Raw genomic sequence first — 24,797 nt, 5'->3', positions numbered from 1 at the left:
CAAAATTGAGTCCATATGGATACACTCGTCAATCCACAAACTCACCAAAATTGGCGAGAATAGGTTAGGGTCGGTCAACCTACCCTACCCAACCTACAATCCGACGAGCCAACAACAACAAAATATTGAATTACCTACGATGATGAGGATCGCTCTCCCTGTCCTGTGGGGTCCCCGCCTTGTATATATAAGTAAAAAAATACAAGTACTTCAAAATATTGAATTATCTACGATGAAAACTTCACATTTTGGATGAGTTAAATGCTTGAGAAAGTATTGAGTTTTGTACTTCCCATTTTAAATGAGTTGAATTTAGTACTTTACGTTTTCAATTGTTTATTTAGTAAGCTTCACATATTGTGTGATGAATTTCATTTAGTATTATTTTAACTTTGTTATACATTTGTTTGAAATTTGATGCAGTTGCATTATCAATTGTATTTTTTAAATTTATTAAATTAACTTATGTATTTTATATATTTAATTTAAAATTTTAATGACATATTGGGGATCCCCGTGAGAACCTGTGGGGAGATAGGGAACGGGGATCGGGTGAAAATTCACCCCGCCGTGGGAAATGGGGATGGGGACGGGGAAAGAGGAAATATGTGGGGACGGGCCCGCCCCCGCCCCGCACGGGTGCCATCTCTAGCCTGAAGCGACGAGGGCAAAAACTTGGGAATTGGGTTTGGCGCCCCACCCCTTAGGCTCCCCACCCCACTTAAAGTGGGAAAATTACCGTAAAGTCCCTCCTGACTAGAATACAGTAAATGATATACCGTTTTCAATACGGCCAATCATTAACCGTATTTTATTTAAACGTATAACAGGGTGACCGCGAGTGGGTTTCATGGGTTTCACTGTAAATACGGTTAATGATTTACCGTTTTCAATATGGTAAATGATTTACCGTTTTCAATATGGTTGTGACACCCGGGGCTGACGAGGGCGGGGAGTGATCGCCGGTGCAGTGAGGCACGGACAAGGAGCGGTTCCTGACAGACTTCTAGGCGGAGGGTCACAGGAATGAGCCGATCTCACACCCGAACAAGAGGTATTTCGAGACTGTATAGGGATGGACTATACAGTTGAGGAGGGCATAAAAGATTTGATTGGTACTACTCATAACAAGTTGCAACTTCTTTTCGGGAGCCCAACTCATAAGAACTCCATGGTTAAGTGTGCTAGCCTTGGAGCAATATTATGATGGGTGACCTCCTGGGAAGTTTTCTCAGGAAGTGCACAAGTGATGACAAAGTGCACTGAAAAGACTTGTGTTGTTACCGTGAGGCCAGTCGTCAGATCGGGATGTTACAAATGGTATCAGAACCAACCTCTCCCAGTACGGTGTGGTTCGAGGACGAACCAAGCGGAAGCTGGTGGGCCTGTGACACCCGGGGCTGACGAGGGCGGGGAGTGATCGCCGGTGCAGTGAGGCACGAACAAGGAGCGGCTCCTGGCAGGCTTCTAGGCGGAGGGTCACAGGAATGAGCCGATCTTACACCCGAACAAGAGGTATTCCGAGACTGTATAGGGATGGACTATACAGTTGAGGAGGGCATAAATGATTTACCCTATTTAAAATGAAATTTTATTTTTCTTATTTAGTGAAAATATTTAAAATGCATATTTAATTAGTGAAAATAGATAATTTATTTAGTGAATTCTTTAATATTGATATAACATAGATAGTAGAAATTACTTAGATAATTGAGATAAATTAGATAGTTGATGCTAGTGCTATTAAATTTGTTTGCTTTGAATAGATACCGAGAATGAAGGGCGGAAAGAGGTCTTAATCTACTAGTGAGGTGGTAGGGGTATAGAGGATGCTAAGACTTCACTAAATAAATTATCTATTTCCACTAATTAAATATGCATTTTAAATATTTTCACTTCCCGGCAAAAACCAGTGAAAACCGAACGAAAACTCACAGCACACAACGAGGGCTTCGAACTTCGCTCGTGGTTCGTGGTGAGGGTTTGTTTACAGTTGCAGCACCCTAAGGAAGAAGCTAGGTAACGCTCTGTGGTTCTCACTGTGAGAACTGAGATTCGTAGCAAGCAGCATCGTTAATGAAGAGTGAAGAAGAAGAAGAAGAAAACGATGAGTACATGGAACTACGTCGTCACAGCTCACAAACCCACCAACGTTACCCATTCTTGCGTCGGCAATTTCACCGGCCCTCAAGACCTCAATCTCATCGTCGCGTAAATTCGATACTCCACTCTCTCATTCATTCTTAGGGTTTCTCCTCACTCACTCTTCAATTTTATTCATTCATTCCTCTTTGTTTTTCTTCCAGGAAATGCACCCGTATCGAGATTCATTTGCTCTCTCCTCAGGGCTTGCAGGTATATCCCATTTCTTTCTTGTTTTCTACTCTCTTTGCATGTTCCTTCTTGGTTGAATTTGTAATAGAGTAAGATGAATGTGAAATTTCTCTTTGCAGCCCATGTTAGATGTGCCCATTTAAGGAAGAATTGCCACCCTTGAACTCTTCCGCCCTCATGTAAGAAAGAACAAACCATCTACTTTTCTTGAATTTTATCTATTTTTTTTGTAATTTTATTCTGACATAATAGTCCCCTCTTTGCTGGTTTGGTCTCAAACAGGGTGAAGCACAGGATTATCTGTTTGTTGCGACTAAGCGATACAAGTTCTGTGTTCTTCAATGGGATCCTGAGACTTCTGAACTTGTTACAAGGTATGAATGAGAAGAAATATTAATTGTAATTAATATATATTTTTTAAAAAATTATTCAGCAATTATTGATGCTGGGGCGTCAGCTGCTTGTTAGTGCTAATCCGTTTAGTTAGTTTAGGAAGCAGAAGTTTGTATGCTGTGTGTGAAAGACAGTTTCGTATCTTTGGCGCAAGCATCTTTATTCATCAAAACTGAATTGCGCATTTGTATAAGCCTAAAATTGTCAATAGTCATTGAAGCAAGGCTTTCATATGTCACCATTGGCTAAAGAAATGAAAACATAATAGTGTTCGCGATGTGTGTTTTTTGCGTGCTTGTTAGTTTATCAGCTGCTTAAACACTATGTATGGCCAGAAAATCCTGGTTGATGAGTTTTGTATCCTCTCTTAGGAGTTAGAGCCTATGAAGAAGGCAATTAGCATCCTTTTGAAAATAACCATGATCCCTTAGAATTTTAGGGTCCTTTTGAAACTAGCAATGATCCCTTAGAATTTTAGCTTCCTTTCTTACTTGCTTTCATCTCCCTTCCATAGACTGAGCCTCACGTACTAGGCAGCAATTTTACTTTCCTTAGGGTGGGATTAATGGTTGTTGGTTCTTTGTTTTAATCAGTGGTTTAACCGCAAAAGCTGGGAATTTCAGTGAAGAATGAAGGTTAAAAGTTTTTCTTGAGATTGTTTTTGTTGAATGTATAGCGGGACGAAGATTTAGGGTTAAATTAGGCATTGTAACTCAATTCCAATGGGATCCCCAGCTCATAATTTCACTTTGGTGTACTTTTTACAATTAGAATCTTGTGTGTGTGTGTAAATTATAAATTGAAATGTTTAGTAAGAGGCTAAGAGCAATGTTGTTTATCTCGTTTGTTTGTTGGATTTTCTGGATTGTTGTCATCCAGGGCTATGGGGGATGTGTCTGATCGTATAGGACGACCCACAGATAATGGACAGGTATATAAATTGTTTCACTTCTAATTATTCATGGGCGGTGATTGTGTTCTCATAGTTCTTATAATTTTTAACAACACCAATGTTTTTTCTAGTTTAAATTCAGATGATTATTGTTCAGTTCATTTCAGCAGTTATACATTTCTCTTTCTGCAGATTGGCATTATCGATCCTGATTGTAGGTTGATTGGACTCCATTTGTATGATGGCTTGTTTAAAGTATGTAACTTCCTCTCGTTCATTATCCTGCAAAGATGTTAGATTAGAATGACGATACATTCAGGTTTTCAGTTTCATTTTAACTACTTTGGTGATTCACTGTTCATTGGCCTTCCAGGTTATTCCCTTCGATAATAAAGGACAACTCAAGGAAGCGTTTAATATTAGGTAATCCTATTATCTTTTAATTGTCTCCACACAGAATTTATTTACAATTTGTCCTTCATTACTTGGCGTGCATAATTGTAGCAACTGAGAGTTTTTCCTTGATTAATTATTACCAGTATACCACAGTCCTAACTGTTTATGTATGACCATGTTGGATATTATAACATGAGATAACTTTCATGCGTCATGCATTTGGGTCAATAATGAACTTAGATGTAGTTTTCTCGGAGAGAAAAAAGGAAGTATGCATATACTTTGATTAGCTGGTTTAATCTATGTTTAGTTGAATAGACGGTTTGCAAGCTAAACTTTGTACCAGTTAGATGATTAAGATACCTATACTCCCTTGGGCTCCTTGTCTCTGTCCTAAAGAAATCAATTATCATGGTAGAAAAAGACCTTCTTATCAATGATGATGCTCCATTTAGCAAATGTACATTGGACCTTCATTACTAGGCGTGCATAATTGTAGCAACTGAGGGTATTGCCTTGATTAATTATTACCAGTATACCACAGTCCTAACTGTGTATGTATGACTATGACCTAGAACCTTTCATGTTGGATATTGTCATGTCTCTACATGAGATAATTTTCATGAGTCATGCATTTGGGTCAATAATGAACTTGGATGTAGTTTTCTCGGAGAGAAAAAAAAGGACGTATGTATATGCTTTGATTAGCTGGTTTAATCTATGTTTAGTTGAATAGATGGTTTGCAAGCCAAACTTTGTACCAGTTAGATGGTGAATAGCAAACACTTATAAAAAAAATGCCCGCACAGAAGGCTTGTGATCAGTGTGATAATAGCATGTGCTTTGTGTCTTTTTTTTTCAAAATAATTCCTTCATATTCTAATATAGCATATAATTGATGAACAGAAGATGAAAAAAAAATTACGGGAAGGTTCTACATGTAATTTTTTTATAGAAATGACTGAAGATTTAGCATTACACTGACTTGTATTAGAATTAGAATTGTTGATACGTGTTTAAGACAACATTTGTAGTGTTGAGGTTTTGAGACCCACATGCCTTAGTTGTATTATTGTAGTTTGAGTTCATGATTGGGCACATTCATATTCTTGCATAACATTATCTATTCAATGTTTCTATGGTTTTATTATCTATGTAAACGTCTGCTACATTTTCTCTATTTCCCTTATGTAATATATTTGGTTGCAAACATAACTGTTTTTAACATAACCATTTTGATGGCTTTGGTATTATATTTAAAACAATGACAGGACAACAAAGATGCTCGTCACGTGAAAACGTATGAGGTTGCTCTGAAGGATAAAGATTTTGTTGAGGGCCCATGGTCCCAGAACAACCTTGATAATGGGGCTGATTTATTGATACCAGTTCCCCCTCCTCTTTGTGGTGTGCTTATTATTGGTGAAGAAACCATAGTATACTGCAGTGCCAATTCTTTTAAAGCTATTCCAATCAGACCTGTATGTAATAGAACTGTATCTGCTACTTCCATTTAAATCATCTTCCGTGATATTTTAAATTTGATGAACTGTAACTGTTTACAAAGTTTTTGGACTTATCTAAATTATACCTTTTGATCTGCTTTTCAGTCAATTACAAAAGCATATGGAAGAGTTGATCCTGATGGTTCTAGATATTTACTTGGTGACCATACGGGGTTGCTTAGTCTGCTTGTAATAACCCATGAGAAAGAAAAGTAAGTATCACCCAATGTCTTCTTTTACTGTTGGCATAACAGATTTATTAATCTTCCCTGTGCATAAATTTGTTGATTAAGGTAATAATCTGTATTTTTTCTTAAAAAACTAAGCATTCAGTATTTTAAGTGAATATTATGGTTTATCATGTGCATTTATTTTGTAGGGTTACAGGACTGAAAATTGAGCCCCTTGGGGAGACTTCCATTGCATCTACAATATCATACCTTGATAATGCATTTGTCTACATTGGTTCAAGTTATGGAGATTCTCAGGTGGGATGATAAATTTGAACATTGTTGTATAGATTTTTATCGAGTCCATATTGATATGATAGTTAATTTTATCCAAAATTCTGACTTCCCCAAGTCCAACTACTTCTTTTGAACTCAGTATGGAGATTCTGAATTCTGTATTATTTGTGTGTGAAGTGGAGTCTGCATGCTATGTTGGATGTTGGGTAATTAATTGCCCATGTATTGAGAATTCAAACTCTTGAATGTTCTAGAACTTCCGAGAACATGGTTTGTTTATATAGTAAATGGCAAGGTTGTCAAACTCAAGTTTAGATATACTCAATTTGAAAATTTGATGAGACTTTTGAAATGTTACCTAAAAAATATTTTATCACCCCACATATAATTTAACAGCATATATATCGCAAATATTTAGCATTTCAACTTCATGACAAAAATAAAGTGAAAACAAGTCAACAAGACAATATAAGGATGGGCCGTTTCCTGTTCATAGCAGCGTCACCAAAATCTGTATCATGTAGCTTTTGCAGTACTTGATGTATTTTCTTCACTGTTTCCCTGGTCATATTGCTTTTAAGACTTTGACATGTATTATGGCTTATCCTTAGGTGTTTACTTTTACTTCCATATTCAGACTTGATAACGTATTAACAATTTCTGATGGATGGAAAACAGCTTATAAAACTAAATCTACAGCCTGATGCAAAAGGCTCTTATGTGGAAGTTTTGGAAAGGTATGTCAATTTGGGGCCAATTGTTGATTTCTGTGTGGTTGACCTTGAAAGGCAAGGCCAAGGTCAGGTTGTAACCTGCTCTGGAGCTTACAAGGATGGTTCTCTTCGTGTTGTTCGTAATGGAATAGGGATCAATGAACAGGTCAGTTCCCTTCCTATTGGGCCAGTGTGGGACCTCTGCACCTGAGACATTTAAAAAAAGATAAATTAAACTTTATCAAACAACGCATGTTTTGTAAAATATTATTTCATTGATGTAGGCATCTGTAGAACTTCAAGGTATCAAAGGAATGTGGTCACTAAGATCCTCAACAGATGATCCGTTTGACACTTTCCTGGTTGTAAGTTTCATAAGAGATACGAGAATCTTAGCAATGAATATTGAGGATGAGCTTGAAGAAATTGAGATTGAGGGATTCTGTTCTCTAGTACAGACATTATTTTGCCATGATGCAGTTCACAATCAACTTGTACAAGTAGGTTCTGACCTTATGATAAGATAGGGGAATAGAATAATGGATAATTATTATTGATACTGCAGAGATGAAGAATCTCTACTGGAAATAATACAATACAGAAGGAGTTCGAGAGCCTGTTCTCTCCATACTACCACACACTTATAATTTCCTGGACAACCATCTAATAGGCTACATCTATTATTTATACAACTGCATAGTGCAGTTTCTATTTTGAATTCAAACTGACATACACACATAATAACTGCTAACTCCTAATAACTACAGACTGGTAACTGCCCCTATCCATCTGTCAAATTCGTATTTCCCCTCTCTCCTTGCTGTTTTGGCTGCTCAGCAGTCTCCATGGCCACAGTAGAGGCTGTGCCACCCCCCATGGTGGTTCCAGACCTGAAATTCTTCTTTTTCCGGCGATAAACTTGGATCAAAGGAGGTTTAATCTTATCAATACCCCCCCCTTGAAGATTCACCTTGTCCTCAAGGTGAAAGTCTGGAAAGGCTTCATGAATGCGGGCCACCGATTCCCAACTATTCTCACAAGAAGGAAGATTCTGCCAGGAAATCAGAACCTCAACATTACCAGGAGAATCTTCACGAACATTGAGAACCGATTCGGGATAAACTTGCAACTCGTGATCTTCAGATAGCATTGGAGGCAAGGGCTGAGATTGAAACGAATCACCAATGGCTTTCTTAAGAAGAGAGACATGGAACACCGGATGAATTCTGCTATGGGAAGGAAGGTCTAATTTATAAGCTACAGCTCCAACTTTGGTTAACACTTGGAATGGCCCATAGAATCGTGGACTGAGTTTCTGATTAACTCGTTGAGCCAAAGATCGCCTTCTATAAGGCTGCAACTTCAAGAAGACCCAATCGCCAGCTTCAAATTCCACTTGTCTTCTATGTTTGTTGGCATATGTACGCATGATATCCTGAGACTTAAGCAAGTTGTCCCGCAAATCTGCCAACAATTCGTCCCGGTCCTTAAAAAGTTTATTAACCTCATCTAACTTGGAAGGAATGGTCGAACCTTTGAAAAGAAGAGGAGGATCCTGCCCATACAAGGCTTGAAAAGGTGACATTTTGCTGGAAGCATTATAATTAGTATTAAACCAGAATTCAGCCCATGGAAGACAAGAAACCCATTTTTTGGGTTTGGAACCTGTAAGACAGCGCAAGTACACCTCCAAGCACCGGTTGACAACTTCGGTTTGGCCATCAGTTTGGGGATGATAAGCAGAACTAAATTTCAATTGAGTACCTGCTGCTCGGAAAAGTGCCTTCCAAAAATTGCTCAAGAAAAGGGGATCTCGATCAGATACAATGGAGGAAGGAAAACCATGGAGCCTGACAATTTCTTGAAGGAATACAGCAGCAACCTCAGTAGCTGTATAGGGATGACCCAAGGTGGTTTAATCTTATCACCTTATTTTTCTGCTTTGGTGTTTTTCTTCTTTTCTTGTTGATTTCGACACTGGCATCCTAAGAAAAATGGATGCTGAGAAAGCTATTCTGTAACGCCCCAATTTCTCAACTGAGGAGTCACATTAGTTACCTAACAAAATCTAAGGACTATTTCGTAATCCTAAGAAAACACAATATATTTTTTTTTCCTTTTCGAAACACTGAACATAATTGAATACATAACATAGACTTTATTCAACAACCCGTTCCCGACATATAATAATAGTGTCATACAATATCGTAAGCAGGTTTCCAAAATAAGTACGCTCACTGGAACAGTGGCGAAGATAAAGTTTAAACAACAGAGTTTTCAGATGGGGAAAGAAACTCGGACATAGTCCACCAAAAGGAAGAAGCAACTGCTTCATCCACCTTTACACGACCGCCCACGGTCACGGTCTCTAACTCGAACGACTAAGCTTCAGCGGAAGGCTCTCCATCGCCTAATAGCGTTAAGCGCCCAAACAACAAGTAGCAAATAGAAAGGGTTAACTCCATACCATTACCATGTATGAAAGAGAAAATCATGCTATTCAAATTTAACTACCTATCATGGTAAATAAACCAACAACATAACTAAACTCATATATCAACAACCTAACATATAACATCAATTCAGATATCGACAACCTAACATATAACATCAATTCAAATATCGACAACCTAACTTATAACATCAATTCAGATATCGACAACCTAACATATAACATCAATTCAGATATCAATAAACTAATAACTAAAATCCAACAACATAGGGTAGGTGTTAGTTCCCTATAATGCAACTATATGCTTCTACCAAAATGGATCGATCAGCAACGTCTCTCAAGACGGGACGATCACGTGGGACAATCACCACCACACCGCCACTTAACGCCACTACGGACGGGACAATCACGTGGGACAATCACCACCACACTGCCACTTTAGGACATCTCGAAAGATGGGACGATCACGTGGGACAATCACCACCACACCGCCACTTTATAACGCCTTAAAAGACGGGACAATCACGTGGGACAATCACCACCACATTGCCACTTCAAGTTCAAGCCCTAAATGCCAAGTCAATCAACAACTCCCAAATCCAATAACCAAGTCAAGTATCAACAATAACCATGCCATATCCACTAGAAAGCAGTAATGACAGAAACCAGTAAACGGCCGAAGCCTCTCAGAAAACGGAGACACACGTCTCAATAAGTTTACTCGGCCGAAGCCTTCAGAAAACATTTGGCACAAGCCTCAGAAACAGTCAACATAAGCAAGCATAATAATCATAATCATCTGCCAATCAATATAAACATCTTCATCTCAAACACAGGCAGTGCGATAAAAGCAGGCAAGACTCAAAGACACTCTAAAACTGAGTTACCCTTACCTTCGTGAGTAGAAGTTGGGCATGGAAGTTGTGAACCTAGAACAAGGAAACACAATCATCAACACAAGCCCTACTAGAAGTAACACTATCTAATAACGCTAATCGAAACCGGAAAGAAAGCTTTTAAAGCTTCAGAGTTCCTCTTAAGGCATGAATTGACAACAGAACTTCGTTCGCTAAAACGAGCATAACTCGAGCTACAGAACTCGGAATGACACGAAACCAGCGTCAAAATTTCGACAATCGAAAGAGCTACGCAATGGTTCAGGTCATAGAGACCCAAAAATTATTTTTGGACACGGTATCCTAAGCAATAGGTTTCGGCCACTCTAAAAAATAGGGTTCCCGAATTTTTTCTTCGATCTAAATCGATTCCTAGGTATTCTTAGGCGATATCTAGGCCAGGGAAACTCTCAGAAAAATTATCGAATCGAAAACTGTCGCAGGGGTATTTTGGTCAATATTTTTAGCTCGGAAACTCAAAATCAGAATTTCGAAAAATAAATTAGATGGGGTTGATACCAACGACGATTATGACGACTAATCTTACTAACGCTAAACTCAGTCGAGGGTTTTAAGCCCAAAGGTTGGAACTTTAGCCAAACATGGGTATTATGAGCAGAATTGAAATTCGGCGGCAATTCGGCGAGAATCGGCGAAATGAAATCCGCTAAACATGCTCAGGGGCACGCAGGGAATAAGTTTAGATAGAAAGATGAAGTTATCTAGATAGTTTTGTAAAAACCTCAAAACTTAGAGCACATAAAAGCATAGAGAAAAGCGGCAGAATTTACGATCAGAAGTGAGGATTAGCATCAGTACCTTGAGACATACGCGTAGCAACGAACTATGGAACGATCAGGCAAGAATCGGCGAAAAACTCTTCTCCTCCTTCTCCTCTTGTGGCCGCGGGTTGTGTGTGTGTGTTTTGTGAGGTTTTTGTTTCAAGCTTCACATATTTATAGGGAATGAAATGGAAGATATTTATCAAAGATCGGATAAGTATGAATAGATATTTATCAAGATTGGATAAGTATGAATAGATATTTATCAAAGATTGGATAAGTATGAATAGATATTTATCAAAGATTGGATAAGGTTGAATAGATATTTTGTAAACCGGTACAGATTAGTTTAGATATCGGAGGATTTAACTCATAGAGTTAAGATAAAAATATAAGAGCGATCCCGATTTCTTCCTACTGATTCCAACGTATTTTAGACACGATATTTATCCCGCTGAATCTTCTAATTCTTCAAAGAAATATCAGTATGATTTTTGGTTTTCGAGGCTTGCTATATAGAGGGTGGAAAAACGCGGGAAAATGAAAGTTTCGCGATTCAGATTTTTCCGGCTTCGTTCTCCGTGAATTCTAAGATAGGTTTTGGCGACAAAATTCCAAAACTAAAAAGAGGTTTCCTTGTATTTTAAGTGACTAATGCAAAGTCGGTGTAAAACTATTTTACCCGATAAGTTACTTTTTGCATCGAATGTCGGAATAGAAAACTTCCTTCTGAAGAAAGATTGAAATCATCAAGAGAAATGGGTGTACGCGTGTGGAATCTTCTTTTGAAGCTCTGAATAGAAAAAGTCTTCATCGTCGGTTGATTTTAGGTTTCTTGAACTATCAGGGTTTTAGTTTCGGCAAACTTCCAATGATTGGAATCGGACGTTCGTAGATCCTAGAGTTTCGCCTTGAAACGATAGTTATAAAAAGGAATAAGAGAAAGTCTTATATTCCTCTTGAAGATTTTTGGAATTATTCCTATAGTGTTCCAAGGGTGGAAGATCTTTGAAATTTATTCTTTTCCTAAGGTTCTTGTCCTAGGTTTAAGCGAATGCTGCTTGCGTCATAAGTTCCGTCGGTTCGAATCTTGTCCTTTCACCAATTTATTCCAAGCTAAAAACTTGGGTCTTACATATTCATTCTGCAGAATTGTTGTCATATGAATTTACAATCAAAATTAATCAGGCTTTATATTTATTATGTTTTTCTACATGGTTGCTTTCCTTGAATGTTTATATTGTTTCTCAACTAATCGAACATTAATTTAAAAAAATGCGCTGTTAGGATCCAATTGCAAGGTAATATTGGAACTATGCGATTGTAATGTGGGGTTTATAAGGCCTTGGGCTCTCTCCACAACGGCTAGCTTTTGTGGTATGGTTCTCCCAAGGTTCTTAACAGTTAGTATCTGAGCCTTCCACCATGTCTCTCAACTAAAAACGAGCGGCACGGGTGGTGATGTCGGCATTGCGCTGTTTGCCTGGGGACTAATCAATGGGCTAGTGCACAGCCATTCTATGTGGGCATTGGGGCTGTAGAGCGTGGTGGGATGTTAGGATCCAATTGCAAGGAATGAGACTTGAGTCCCATATTGGAAATATAAGATTCTAGTGTAGGGTTTATAAGGCCTTGAGATATCCAACCACAATGACTAGCCTTTGTGGTATGGTTCTCTCAAGGTTTTTAACATGTATTACCCTTTCGTATTACAAATACCCATTCACTGTTTTAAACTTTTACATAACGATTAATGGCATGTTTTATCTTGAGATCTTTACAAAAATTACCTGGAGTGTGAACAGCTGTACATGTGTTTTCAATCTTAACAAACTCATTTTAAAAAAAAAAGTTTTATTTCCCCATATCTTTTTACTTACTCAAGACAGAAGACAGGATTGCTTTCTTCGCATTACTATGGTGTTTGTACTTAGAGTTGTAACAGGGGTTTCTTCTAAGTGTATCTGTTAGAAGTCCCACATTGGCTAGAGATAGAGCCAAGATAAGCTTTATAAGGGTTGTGCAAACCTCAACTCTTGAGCTAGTTTTTGTGGTTAAGTATAGGCCTCCCAATTTCTAATATGGTATCAGAGCCTATCCTAGATCCATTTGTTGTTTGTGGAGACCTCCCATTATTGGGTCACCCGTTGTTGTTGATCCCACGTTCCAGGTTGTTCAGTCCTGGACGTGAGGGGGTGTGTTAGAAGTCCCACATTGGCTAGAGATAGAGCCAAGATAAGCTTTATAAGGGTTGTGCAAACCTCAACTCTTGAGCTAGCTTTTGTGGTTAAGTATAGGCCTCCCAATTTCTAATAGTATCCATCAGTGATTCAAGTTTATTAAGTATGCATTTGCTTTAAAAATCATTGTCCATTTTGTAATTGCGGTACTTTGAAATGAAATCATCTTTATTCAAAGAAGATATATCTTGTGCACATACAGCAGACTTTATTAAGTGGGTTGTGGCTCAGTTGTTGCTGCTGTCTTCGATTTTTGTTTGTTGTTCAAAAAATATAAGGCAGGAAATTTGATTGAGTCTAAGGAGAATACACTGATATTAATTTGTTGTAATCTGAGTAAACAAAAAATAACCGAAATCCATTGTGATTAAAATGAACAGATTTGAAATTATGCTTTATGTTTCTAGGAGCTTCTTGTGAAAGCTTAAGTCTTGCATGCTCGTTTGTAGTTTGTGTAATCTTTGTAAGTTGATTCCATAAATTAACATTCATCATTTGTACTCTTCTATGTTTTTGTTTTTGCTTATCTATTTTGTTGAAATGGTAGCTTCCGATCATTAGCTAATAAACCAACATAACTGGTCACCTCAAGCTCTGTGAGACTGGTCAGTTCCACAACTAGGGAGCTCCGGAATGAATGGCATGCACCAGAAGGCTATTCAATAAACGTAGCTACTGCAAATGCTACCCAGGTTTGATTCTTTTTTAATGTTAATTTTATACTATAGGTGATATTTGCTTGTTGGCTTTGTAAATGCAATGGGTTCCCTCATCAATGTGGCACTTCTGAGCTGAGGCAGAGAATCACAGAATCTGTCTCGTTCCCCCTCCCACTCTTTCCCATGGGAACATGGATGTAACTTAGCTGTCAAGATGTAGAAGGTTGGTGCTTGGTTGTCACCCATGAGCAGCTTCTTATCATCAATTTTAATTTGAACTGAGCACCAGCTTTGCTAGTAGATGCTAGTTCTATTTGGATAAAAGATACTGTGTTTAGAAATCTATTGGATCGTTCAAGTAGAATATAACACTAACAGTTGCTACCTCGGGTTAACTTGTAAGTTAAAAGGAGAAAGTCAGAAAAGCAATATTAAAAGAATATTTCATAGTCATGAAAATTTTGGTGTTTGGAATGAATAATGATTTAGGAATTCCTACGTCATTGGTTGTTTTGAATTCCCTTGAACAATGATTTTATGGCTTTTGTAAGCTTGAAGGGGAGCATTCCCTGGAGGTTTTCAAAGAGCGATATGGCTCTACTTTTCAAATGCCTTCTTCCACTATTATTATTTACTTGGCATTTCCTAGGATTCTCCAATGATGCCTCTCACAACTAGTTTTTATATAGTATCGAATGAAGCTATATAAAAGTTACCATTTGAGTGATTTTGCTTCAATCTATTTCATTACTTGAACATTATGCACATTTCAGATGTTGGATTTTATTCTGCACACATTAAGTTTGTATCGAGTTGGTAATTATTGTTACACCTGGATACAGGTTTTGTTGGCCACAGGAGGTGGACATTTAGTTTACCTCGAAATTGGAGATGGCATACTACAGGAAGTAAAGCACGCCCAACTGGAGTATGAGGTCTCATGCCTAGACATAAATCCAATTGGTGAAAACCCCAATCAGAGTCATCTAGCAGCAGTTGGAATGTGGACTGAGATAAGTGTTAGAATTTTTTCTCTTCCTGACCTGAATCTCATCACAAAGGAGCATTTAGGAGGAGAGATAATACCTAGATCTGTTCTTCTTTGTGCGTTGAAGGGGTGCGCTTTTCTTGACCTATCTTGTTGTGTACTGTTTTTTTTTGCTTCTGCATAGGGTGTACTAGTTTATTTATTTTTCTGAAATGCCGGAATATCATTTGGGGTGCTCATCTCCTAAGTTCTAATTTCAGAATGGGTATTTCGGATTTTACACATTTAAATGGTTTTGGGGAATAAACAAGATCAGCAACATTAATGCCTATTTTACTATTCTGCTCGAGTTACATATTTTTCTAATAATGCTCCAAGGATTTTGAATTGACACATTTGCTAAGCTTCCAACTCATCTTTCTTAACTTCAATGGTAGTTTCCTAGTCTGAAGCTTTCTATTAAAGTGTATTGCTCTTCATTTTATTCTCCAGATATCTTACTTGCTATGTGCCCTTGGTGATGGTCATCTCTTAAACTTTATGTTGAACACAAGTTCTGGCGAGTTAACAGATAGGAAAAAGGTCTCTCTTGGGACACAACCTATTACGCTACGGACTTTCTCATCCAAGAATACTACCCATGTATTTGCCGCATCTGATCGGCCAACTGTGATTTATAGTAGTAACAAAAAATTACTGTCTAGTAATGTGAATCTGAAGGAAGTGAGTCACATGTGCCCTTTCAACTCTGCTGCTATTCCTGACAGGTATATTTGTCTCTTTTAGTTTGACATCCAAGAATGGTTGATTTATATTTTATCCCATATTGTTGTTTCTGGGTCTCGTACCTCGATGCAAAATCCATTATTGGTGATGGTGATGTATTCTGCTATTCATAATTTCAACAGTTTGGCAATTGCAAAAGAAGGTGAGCTCACTATTGGCACCATTGATGACATTCAAAAACTTCATATTCGTACAATTCCACTGGGGGAGCATGCACGGCGTATCTGTCACCAGGAACAATCAAGGACTTTTGCTATTTGCAGTTTGAAATACAACCATACAAGTGCTGAAGAATCTGAAAGTCATTTTGTCCGCTTGTTAGATGACCAAACCTTTGAGTTCATATCAACTTATCCACTTGACACTTACGAGTATGGTTGCTTTATAATTAGCTGTTCCTTCTCAGATGATAATAACATGTATTATTGCGTTGGAACAGCTTATGTATTGCCAGAGGAAAGTGAACCAACCAAGGCAAGTTGAGAAATATAACTTCTTTTCAGCTTTGGTCTTGTCAAAGCCTCTGATCCTGATTTGTTGGCCTTTTCTAAACAAATGTAGGGAAGAATTCTTGTTTTTACTGTTGAAGATGGAAAGCTACAACTAATTGCTGAGAAAGAGACAAAAGGAGCTGTTTACTGCTTGAATGCGTTCAATGGTAAATTTCTTGCTGCTATTAATCAAAATATTCAGCTGTATAAATGGGTGCTCCGGGATGATGGCACCCATGAGTTACAGTCTGAATGTGGGCACCATGGACACATCCTAGCTCTATATGTGCAAACTAGAGGAGATTTCATTGTAGTTGGCGATCTGATGAAATCAATTTCCTTGTTGATCTATAAGGTAAGTCTTTAAGTGGTCTTAATGCTGAAGTTTATCTTCAAATAAATTTACTATCTTCAATGTTAACTTTACCAACGATGCCATTTCCTTTTTATTCCCACTATTTTTTTAAAACCTGATAGAAGTCTTTGATTAATTTCGTTAAATTTTGAACAGTTGCGATCTTATCATTGTGGGTGAATAGTTAATTTTCTTGATATTTACTCCATTTTCTTTCGGAATGATAAATTGTTGCTCTTCATTATTTAAGAATGAAGAAGGTGCTATTGAGGAGAGAGCTCGTGACTACAATGCAAATTGGATGTCAGCTGTTGAAATCCTTGATGATGACGTATACCTAGGTACGGAAAATAGTTTCAATCTCTTTACAGTTCGGAAAAATAGTGAAGGTGCTACTGATGAAGAGCGGGGTCGTCTTGAAGTGATTGGTGAGTATCACCTTGGGGAATTTGTCAATCGGTTCCGGCATGGCTCCCTTGTCATGTGCTTGCCGGATTCTGACGTCGGCCAGATTCCAACTGTTATTTTCGGCACCATTAATGGCGTTATCGGGGTAATTGCCTCTCTTCCTCATGAGCAGTATGTTTTCCTGGAGAAGCTCCAGTCAAATTTGAGGAAGGTGATTAAAGGCGTTGGAGGACTGAGCCATGAGCAATGGAGGTCATTTAACAATGAGAAGAAAACTGCGGAAGGCAGAAACTTTTTGGATGGGGATTTAATTGAATCGTTTCTTGATCTTAACCGCAGTAAGATGGATGAGGTTTCCAAGGCATTGGACGTTTCTGTAGAAGAGTTATGCAAGAGAGTGGAAGAGTTGACTAGGTTGCACTGAGTTTATTATCCTCATTTGGAGCTTCTTTGTTCCTTTATTCTTTATTCTCCTTAAACTTTTTCTTTCCTTTTTGTGAATGTGGGTTAAATTGACATAACTGTATGTGTCGTCTTGTTTCCCCTAGTTTTGCCCTCAGTGTTGCTTAGACTTGTTTGCATTTTACATTATATGGGTCACAAATGGTGTATAATAGGCGTTATGTTCAAAGGCATTTAACGGGTCTTTCCATTTTTCCCATATTACAATTTTCATAAGATATGCTTTCTGGCTGTCAGTTATGGTTGCACGAATTAGAGGGCAGAAAATCATCTCACTAATAGAATGTTTAGATCAACTTCTCTTTTATCAGAATCAATTTTGAAATCTAGAAGCTACTTATATAAGTTCTCATCAGAATTGATTTTAGCTTTAAAGTCAATTGAACATAAGTTTTCAAACATGGGATGAATCTGATGTCATGTGTAAGTCAATGTTTAGAAGTTTTGGTTGAATATTATGTAGGATTTTTCTTATAGATATATGCGACAAAAGGAAATGATAAATGGTTGAGTCACTCGTTGATTTTTCTCTTCTCATTATTTTTTCCATGCATGATTGAGTACTTGTCAGCATTTAAGAGAAGTCCCAACTTTCTCTCAAGCGCGCCGGACTTTGATGTAGGGCTGAGCAGCGGGCGGTTCAGGTCGGTTTCGGACTAATTTTTGCCCAACCGACCAAAACCGAACTGAGCATTACTTGGTTCGTGGCCAACCGTGCTCAAGGTCGGTTTTTTCGGGTTCGGGCTGTAATTACAGTTCTCGCACAGGACAAATGTCGAACGCGATGCTGGGACAACAGGATCGACAATCGACTAACAATAACAAAGCCAGCAAAATAATAAATAATAACACAGAGGATTGGTAACCCAATTCAGTGAAAAACTTTCACCTACGTCTGGAGAGTTTGCACACAAAGAAAGGAAATCCACTATCTCAAGATTCAGGAATTACAGACACTCATGAACACCCGAGTTCATAGTTCACTTCCTAATCTACCAAGTGTATTTCTACTTAGTATCTCAACCTAAGTATGAGAGCCCCTCTCACTTTCTCTCAATCACTGCCACAGTGATTGGTAACAAACAATCAACAATCAGAGTTTTAAGAATCAAAGAACACAGAAACAAAAAAAAAAAAAAAAAAAAAAAAAAAAAAAAAAAAAAAAAAAAAAAAAAAAAAAAAATCAAAACAAATTCCTAATAGAACCATCAAGTCATACAACAGAACAAACTTCTAAGAACAAGCAAATTCAAAAAAAAAAAAAACAATAACAATCCTAAAACACTTAATCTCTCTATTAGCTTCGGTGGTCTTCAAGCTTTAGGTCTTTGTCCTTTTATAAACTTCAGCAGCAGTGGCTTGGGCACTAGGGTTTTCTTAGGCTGAAGTAACAGATTGCAGCAACAAATCAAAACTGAATCTCTAAGATATTGTTGCAAAATTCAAACGTAAAGATAGAAACCAATCTTTTAATAAAGATTGTTTCAACAAATAACAACCCACAAATCAAAACCCTTCTAGAACAGCTACTTGATCCTCAAGTAACTATAAAAACATATCTTCATAAAATCTTCAAGGGCACACAAAATCAAACTTAAGCAAAGGACTGATGTCCTAGCTTCACGAAATCAGATGTCACGGCATATGCTTCGACAATCGATTGTTTTGACAAAATGCACGACAACATGTAACAACACGGGGCATGTCGGGTGGCGGGTTGGGCGGGCGGTTTGGGGCGGTGTCTGCCCTAGCCAGACATGGGAGATAAAAACTTAGAAGAATGATACAAAATTTCACAGATGAAGAAAGAAAAATACAAATTAAAATAGAAGATAACAAAAGCCTTGCTATTCGTCACCACCAACAGAGATGAAAAGGTTTCATCTTGCAAGGTTTGCTTGAAGATGAAGAGCGACCAAGAACAGTTTCCTCTAGATGGTGGCGGCGGTGCTCACTTCGTGCTCTAATGGTCGTCGACGTGAGCAATACAAAGAAGAAAATAGAGTTGTGGAGTGAAGAGGGGTGTGGTCATTGTTCTGGGAAACCCTGGTACGGACGACCAGAGCGGACTCCGGGGAGGGTACATAATAGAACGACCACCACCGCTTGTGGACGATCACTGCCCCAGGAAACCCATGAACGGACGACCGGAGTGGACTCCGGGGAGGGTACCTAATGGGACCATCACCCACTAAACGATCACTACCTTCTCCTGGCCCGCTTGGGACGGGAGAGACTTCCCTTTTGAGTACAAGACAATCACTGGGCCCACCATGTAGGGGTTGACCTATCCCAACCACCCTATGGTACTAGTGGTTGGAGGCACAGATCCCAGTGAACCCTGGGTCGTTGGATCACTGCTTTGCGGTAGAGAGCAACGGATGATCTAACGACCCAGGATGAACCAAGTACGAGCCATGCATGACGTTGCATGGCTCCAACCCTAATTTCCCTTCGTGTATATAAGGAGGGCACTTCCTCCATTGTCAAGGTAACTCATTCTCTTCACTTCATCACACTCATTACTCATACTCTTACTTACTTTAGCATCGGACTCCCTTGCAGGAGCCCCTCCCGGGAACGTCCAGCTCGCCGACTCACCATCTCCCCCGCTTTTCTCCGCTACTCCCTCCCACCGAGTAGCTTGGTCACCCCGATCAATTGGCGCCGTTTGTGGAGATCTGGTGAAACTCTTCCCGTCACCACGTGTCGTAGTTTCCTCACCGCAACTCAGAGACGCAATGGTGGACACACGCCAAACTTCACGCCGCCTCAACCCAACCCCCAAGGGCCATGTGGAAACCATCAACGAATCCACCGACCGCCGAGCCTCTCCTCAGCCTCAGAGGACCACACCTCCAACCTCGCCCCGCCACAGATCCCCGGAACCCGGGATCCTCACCCCGCGAGCAGCGCATGTAACACCCCGATTTCGGTGGCGTCACTTTAGTAACCAAAAAGAAATTAATGCGGAAAATCGTAAATATTTTTTTTTTGATAATAGCACCAAGGCTGAAAGAAATAAAACTCTACAACAAAAGATAACAGAACTAATGTACAATAATAATTACAGCCCCCGCTGTAAGTAGTAAACCACGTCACGAGTAAACCTCCAGTGACGGGAAGTAAGAAAAGTAACGCCCGTAGGCAATACGTACAATCCAAAAGAAGAGGTTAAGTGTCTGCAACACAAACCCTCAAAAATGATAATAAGTCAGCCCTAACGGCCTAAAACAAGACCTCCTAGCCCAACCAACTCTCTGTGATCCCCGTAAAGGAACCACACAAAAGCTATCGGCAAGAAACTACCCTGTTCCCAAAGAAACAATGACGGTCAGAGCTAAGACTCTACTCCTACACTAATTCTGTCTCGAGCAAGTCGCTCGGTAGCCAGCGGGGTCGACCACCCATGAACCGTAGTCCTCCTGATCAAGCATCTCCAAACTAGTTCCCCCCGAAGGGTGAACCATCATGAACCGGTCCGCCATGGACATCTGACAATGGGCGTAGTCCGCCAAAACACACACAGAAGACGCGAGGGTCAACTTCAAAGAATTAAGTAAGTAGTAATTCCAATAGATACAGATAAGAGATAGCCACTTAGGCTTATAAGTTATAGGTAGCATCCTAGGGTTGTATATTCCACAATGAATATAAACGACAGTAAATAACAATTAACATGCATCAGATAAGATTAACAAGTATCAATCACACTCAACAACTAAGTCAATATGCATGTTGCATGAAATGCAAATGCCGGTTAACCCAGTTAACCAAATGCATTCCGGAAAAGGATGGACATCAACTGATCAGCCCTAGCACTAGCCACGGTGGGACCATTTCGGCCCGCGTGCCTCTTTGAAATACACCACACAAAGGTAGCCAGATCAGCATAAAACCCGAAGGCCTGCCATTTCGGTCTGCTACTAAGAGTCGCCTAATAGCGCTCTTACGCCGAAATCCGGGTCTTATGACCATTTTGGAATCCACCGAGGTCCGGAGTTCGTCCCGTGTTAATACCTCAAAATGAGTGCATGAATGCAAAGTGATTAGCCAAACAACGTCTCCGACCCCACTCGACACGTCGCCACGTGTTCTAGCTAACTTATTGTCTCTAAAAAGAATACCCTAAGGTAAAAGCCGATTTCTGCGACAAAATACAACTAATCATAAAATGAGTGCAATCACTCATGATAACTTTTCGAGTCATCAATGCTCTCACGAAGTCTCACGCTTCAGTGGAGTCTCATACAATCACGAAGTCTCACGCTTCAGTGAAGTTTTATGATTTCACAAGGTCTCACGCCTCAGTGAATTTACACACTTGCACGAAGTCTCACGCTTCAATGAAGTTTCATGCTGTTCACGAGGTCTCACGCCTCTGTGAAGATCCATGCTTTTCACAAGGTCTCACGCCTCAGTGGAGATTCTCGGCTCATCCCTTGGATGGCTAAACAAACTGCTCAAAGAGCGAAGGAGTATCGACATACTCAGAACTTACAGTTTTCCTAAAACTTGGGCTCGACGACAATTCTCATTTTCCAAAACTGATATTCAATTCCAAAGCTTGCATCCGAGAGTGTTATCATTATTTAAAGGTTTAGAGGTTGTTTAATATCTTATGAGTTTTTCTTGTAAAAATAGTTTCCTTTTAGTCTTATCGTATTTCCTACGAGTTTTCGAAGAATCTATATTCCCAAGTAATTCCCAGAGAATGTCTCGATCCACTAAAACAAGAACAAGGCCCGAACTCCGTTCGTCCCGTCAAAATTTCTCAAAACTCTCATAAAAATTCGGCATGACTTGCCTGTTATCCTCACTCTTCAGTACCACAGATATATGTGTAATGGCATAGTTAAATCAGCACAGTCAACAAACATGTCACATGTATCAACACATCCTAGAATAACCACGTAGCACTTAGCATATAGGCAAATATCACACATCCTAGATTAACCACTTAGCACATAGCATGTGAATCAATCTCAAAACAATCAATAGATGAATACTCATCATTGTCAGCCGAAGCCTCAGAAAACATTTTTCCCAGTCAAACACAAACAAGTGCTTAAACAATAAATCAAGTCGAATACGTCGACACCTAAAGCATTAACTAATACTTCAGTGAGTAGCCCTCACCTGTAGATTCTCCAGGGTTCTCTTCAAACGCTCCTTCACAATCAGCTCCTTGTTCTTCAGGAAATTCCTCAAAAGAACCTTTAGAGTAAAAACCACAGAATTCCGTCAAAAATCTATCAGAAACTCAGCAATCAAATACTCACTAAGGTTACACGAAGTAGCCTATACTCCGAGGTACGATAATCTAGCGCGAAAGGACAAGTTTTTGAAAAAAGAATTTTCTTTCTCCTCCTAGGGTGCTCACGGCCACACATGGTAATTGTGTGTGTCGATTTTTCTTCGATCAAACTTGGTTCCTAGGTTATCATTAGCCGTAACTAAGGTTAATCTAAACTCGGAAAAATTATCGGATCGAAAACTGTCGTAGGGGTATTTTGGTCAATATTTTTAGCTCAGAATTTCAAAATTGGAATTTCAAAAAGCAAATTGGATGGGGACGTCACCAACGACGTTTATGACGACTAATCCTACTAGCACTAAGCTAAGGCGATAGTTTTCAGTCCAAAGGACGAAACTTTGTCCCAAAATGGGTATTTGAAGCAGAATTGAAACTCGACGGTAGTTTTTCGAGAATCGGCGTAATATTATTCGCTAAACATGCTCTTGGGCACGTAGGGAAGATGTTTAGATAGAAAAATGAAGTTATCTGGATAGTTTTGCAAAAACCTCAAAACTAAGAGCACAGAAAAACATAGTGAAAAGCTACGGAAACGACGATCAGAGGTAAGGATTAGCGACTATACCTCGATACCTTCAAGTAGCAATTGTTGGATCGACGATCAAGCAAGAAATGGCGAAAATCTTCTTCTCCTCCTCTCCTCTCAAACTCGCGGCCTCTTGGGAAGAAAATGGGTAAGTTTTGCAATTTTTCTCATTTTCTTGCTATATATAGAGGATGGAAAAAAGCGGGAAAATGAAAGTTTCGCGATTCCGATTTTTCCGGCTTCATTCTCAGTGAATTCTAAGATAGGTTTTGGCGACAGAATTCCAAAACTCAAAAGAGGTTTCTTGGATTTTAGGTGCATAACGCAAAGTCGGTGTAAATCTATTTTACCCGATAAGTTACTTTTTGCAGTGGATGTCGGAAGAGAAAACATCCTTCTGAAGAAAGATTGAAAACATCAAGAGAAATGGGTGTAAGCGTGTGGAATCTTCATTTGAAGCTCCGAATAGAAAAAGTCTTCATCGTCGGTTGATTTTAGGTTTCTTGAACTACCAGGGTTTTAGTTTCGTCAAACCTCCGAGGATTGGAATCGGACGTTCGTACATTCGAGGGTTTCGCCTTGAAACGCTTGTTATATATGGATTAAGAGAAGTTCTAACATTTCTCTGAAGATTTTTGGAATTATTTTCCATCGTGTCTTTAAGTGTAAATTAGCTATTTACTAGTGTTTTTGCCCTAGGTTTAAGCGTATATCGATCGTGCTATAACTTTTATTGACCTTGATGCAATCCTTAGACTTTTCCTGAACTTTCTCCTTCATAAATTTATTCCTTTCGATAAACTCTTGTTCAGGTTTTCCTTCACGATACATCAAATCTAATCGTGTATAGGAATTTTATTCACTTGGCATAAACTTAAAAACTTGGGTCTTACAGCGCACGAGGACCTCTGCAGACTTGAGGCCCGTGTTAAGGCCATGGAGGAAGACAATCCTCAAATGCAAGGACAGGACAATCGCGACCAGGCCCGCAACACCTAGGACGAAATCCGCATGCTCCGAGCGTGTCTGCGCCAGTTGGAGGAACAAGAGGAGCGCTCGAGACTTAACCCGGCGTTTTCCCAAGAAGGGGAGACTGGCAGGAGGCCTTTCCTCCCTCCTACTACCAAGATGATTATCACCACGAACCGATCATGGAAAGGGCGGCTAATCGGCCCTCCCATAATCAGAGAAGCTTCTCCGGAAGAAGGAGTCCCGTTTCTACCAGAGAACCGGCTCGGGACCACACGAGGGAACACAACGCTATCGTTGCCCTCCCTCAAACGATCAGCGGACCCCTCTCTCCCGACATTATGCCATTTCCGTTCCTGCCAGGTTGCTCGAGACCCAAGATGAAACTCTACGAGGGTGACACTGATCCCACAAACAACAGTCGGAAGAGGAGCACTATAGTCATTATGTCTGCTGCAGGACGACCCCGTCCAGGATCCAGCCGGCCACCCTGGCAGAAGGTGGCCGTCGGTTTCACCGAATATGACTACGGTGCAGACACTGGTGAGGAAGATGACCCGATCGTGATCGAAGCCCTTATCGGAAACGGTAAGATCAGAAGAATCCTAATCGACACAAGTTGTTCAGCACATATTATGTTTTACGATGCTTATAAGAGCTTAGGCCTGTTTGTGTAGGATTTGATCCCCTACGACCACGACCTTATCGGGTTCACTGGGGACGAGGTCCTTCCTTTAGGATATTTTGATACGGGCCTCTCCCTTGG

At 39.5% G+C, this 24,797-nt stretch overlaps 1 pseudogene; it reads left to right on the top strand.

Moving 5' to 3' along the window:
• Positions 1 to 1,904: 1,904 nt before the first annotated feature.
• Positions 1,905 to 17,455, top strand: LOC130711162 (DNA damage-binding protein 1a-like; annotated as a pseudogene).
• Positions 17,456 to 24,797: the final 7,342 nt, after the last annotated feature.

The sequence above is a fragment of the Lotus japonicus genome, chromosome 4, assembly GCF_012489685.1.
Source record: "Lotus japonicus ecotype B-129 chromosome 4, LjGifu_v1.2".
In the NCBI taxonomy this organism is placed as follows: domain Eukaryota; kingdom Viridiplantae; phylum Streptophyta; class Magnoliopsida; order Fabales; family Fabaceae; genus Lotus; species Lotus japonicus.
This window is presented reverse-complemented; position numbering and strand designations above follow the sequence as displayed.